This window comes from Alosa sapidissima, chromosome 14, assembly GCF_018492685.1.
Source record: "Alosa sapidissima isolate fAloSap1 chromosome 14, fAloSap1.pri, whole genome shotgun sequence".
Taxonomy (NCBI): Eukaryota; Metazoa; Chordata; class Actinopteri; order Clupeiformes; family Clupeidae; genus Alosa; species Alosa sapidissima.
Window position 1 is genome coordinate 210,119 of NC_055970.1, and position 3,209 is coordinate 213,327.

Genomic DNA, 3,209 nt, shown 5'->3' on the forward strand with positions numbered 1-3,209 from the left:
CACAAAGTAAAACAAAAAACGTTTCGGGCCTAGCCAATCATTAGTGTTCCCAGTTTGAAACACGTCACCAGCGCTGAGGTGTTGGGAACAAACAGACCCGTATTATTGAACACAACAGCACAATCAGATGCAAGGATGAGAAATCTCCAAATCTCCGGTAGCTAGATATTTGACTGAAGCTGGCGACCCTCTGTCCTCCCTTACTTTCACAGTTGTCGAACATATCAAACCTCCACGTAGAGTGGGGGAAACAGAAAGAAAACTTGTACAAAGGGAATGTTTTTGGATCTTCACCCTTGAAACTCTTCACCCTAGGGGTATAAATGACTGGTTGATCAGCTGTGTTCTAAAGAACGTTTGTTTCTTGTTCAGCGTGCGTTCCGAACTATTTGTTCGCCAATCATTCACAAGAGCTAATTATGTTTCCATGTAGTTGAATTCTAATCTTACCATATGAATTTATTTGTTGAATGAGTACAGTAGATTGCAAATACAGAGTACATAAAACATAACGGTACAAGAAGTGTAATATAAATACATAATACAGGCAGTTATAACCCCCCCCCCCCACACACACACACACACACACACACATCCTTCAACCCACTCCACCAATGCTATGCTAATGTCCAAGCACAGAGAGGAGAAAACAGGAACTGAGAAAAGAAACAGGAAAAAAAGGGTTCTCACATACAATGCCTCTAATGCCTAATTTGTGATATCTTAATATTTCATTTTATGTAATAGTTACCGGCGGCAAAAATATCACCCAGTGTTTCTTCATACACAGAGATGTTCATACAGGGGATATCAGGGTTGCAGTGTTCATCTCTGGTTGGGAAGCAAACGCATATAGCAAAGGGTTTACTGAGCGATTTATAAAAGTAAAACTTTTTACAACTTCCTCACTTGATCTTCTGAGTCTGGACAGTTGTTCATAAATCAATGGTTTGGCTGATTTAATCAAAATGGCAAAAATATCCATCAGATTGAGGATGTGAACTGGAATCCAAAGAACAAAGAAAGTCACTACAATAAGAGTCACCAGTCTGGTCAGTCTCTGATTGCTGAAGAAGGCCGTCTGGTTCACCTTCTTGTGGAGGCAACAGTAGGAGGAGACCAGGATGGAGAATGGGAGGACAAAACCGCAGCAGTGTCTCACATAACACCACTGCAGCTCTCCTCCCATCCGACATGGAGATTCGCCAACATTTCAATTTCCCTCCATCTTCGATCACGTTGTTGGTGGCCACTGCTGGACTAGAGAGGGTAAACGCTAGAACCCATATGGAGCACAGTAGAACCCGTTGCCCCCTCCAGTCTAGCCTGGCCCAGTGGTGTGGGTAGAGAACCGCCAAGTACCTCTGAACACTCATCAGAGTCACCGTCAATAGGCCAGTGTACAGGCTGGTGTAGATGACAAAAGACAGGCCCTTGCACAGAGCACTGCTGAAGTTCCATCCATTGAGCAGGGCATGCATGAAAACTGGCAGAGGGAGCAGGCACAAAATGTCGGAGGCAGCCAGATTCAGCATCAGATGCATTGTGAAGTTGTCCTTCTTGAAGTGCCGCAATATGACTGCAATGACGGCTACTGTATGTTTCCAGTGACGCCCATCAGAAAGCATAAGCAAAGCAGACCACAGCTGACCTGGTCTCTAATGACCCACTGGGTGAAGTTGGATCCAGAGACATTTGTGAGGCTGTGTATCATAGCCATGAGACTGACCTAGTTCTGTTCTCACCGGTGGAGTTTCACTTGTGAAGTCAAACACTCAAGCACAACTGATGTTGTGTGGTTGCATGACAATCAAAGGTTGCGATAACATTTGAAAACTGAGAGAGAGAGAGAGATCCTCTTTCAGGATATTCAGTTTTCACACACAGGATATACTGTAATAGTTTTACAGTGGTGATATATAATGAACAAAAAAGTCATTTTTACGGTACATATTTTATGCAACACACACAATTTGTCTTGATATACCTGTTTTTTAGGTAACAAAAGCTAGAAGTTATTATTGTTATTGACAGATGCACAGTGTTTGGAAGTAACTGAATACATGTATTCGGGATTACGTATTCAGAATACAAAATATGAGAAACTGTATTTAGTTACAGTTACATTTTCAATGGGTGGTATTCAGAATAGTTACTTTGGCCATTTTAAGGGATTAATTTTAGAATCCTTCTCATGTGAATTTCTGGGCTTTTTGAACTGAATTTTTAATATTTATGTGAGATGATCTTGTGCATTAACAAAATACATAATGTTTCAGTTTATCCTATAAAGGTTTATCCAAACTGAAACAGCAGCTTGATTCACACTTGATAAAATGTAAAACAGCGCTTATGTAATCCAAGTATTTAGAATACGGTACTTAGATGGAGTAATGTAACGGAATACGTTACAAATAACATTTTAGGGCATGTATTCTGTAACTGATAACATTTTAAAAGTATTCTTCCCAACACTGCAGATGCAGTGGTAATTCCTAACTATCTCCTCTGCACTGTAGTTTAAACGCTAGTCTGCTGTAACTTTGACTCTGTAGTTTAAAAGCTTAAATGTTAAAATGCTTAAATGTTGATAGCTTAAATGTAGAAAGCAATGCAATTTTAAAGGCATCTTTAATACCATTTCAAAGGAATATTTGTATTATTATTTTTAACCATCAACTAACTACCAACCAAATCCACCACAACCCTTTAACACAATTTGTTTTAATTTTGATCTGATGAGCTGATCTGTTTGAAATGATGCTGGTCATCTGATCATTTCTCATGCTAGGGTGGTTAGAAGTTTCTATATCTGCTGGCACACAGGTTGACATTTATGTACAAGCCAGCTGACATGCATGCAGAATAGGCCCAAAACCACAGTGCAATTAGGTCACTGACTTCTGAACTGTTCTTAGAAAAAGGCACACCACAAGACCACTTTGACAGCGTTTAATGCCAACAAGCTTACACAGATGAATAATGTTAGCACATCAATTTGACTTTCATTATCAATATTATTTGAAAGCATTTTCTTGATGGCAGAGGTTGACCTGAGCAAAAACTTTAAAATGTTTATAGGTGGGTCAATAGCGTTTTGGAGGATGTGAAACCAACTTTTTTTTCATGCTGGTGACATTGGTGTGGCCTGAAGAGTAACTACAAAAAATGTCTTTCTTTCTTTCTTTCTTTTTTATCTCTTACATTTA

General features: G+C 39.5%; 1 pseudogene; it reads right to left on the reverse strand.

The window, feature by feature from the left end:
• Positions 1-796: 796 nt before the first annotated feature.
• LOC121682392 lies at positions 797-1,714 on the reverse strand (annotated as a pseudogene).
• Positions 1,715-3,209: the final 1,495 nt, after the last annotated feature.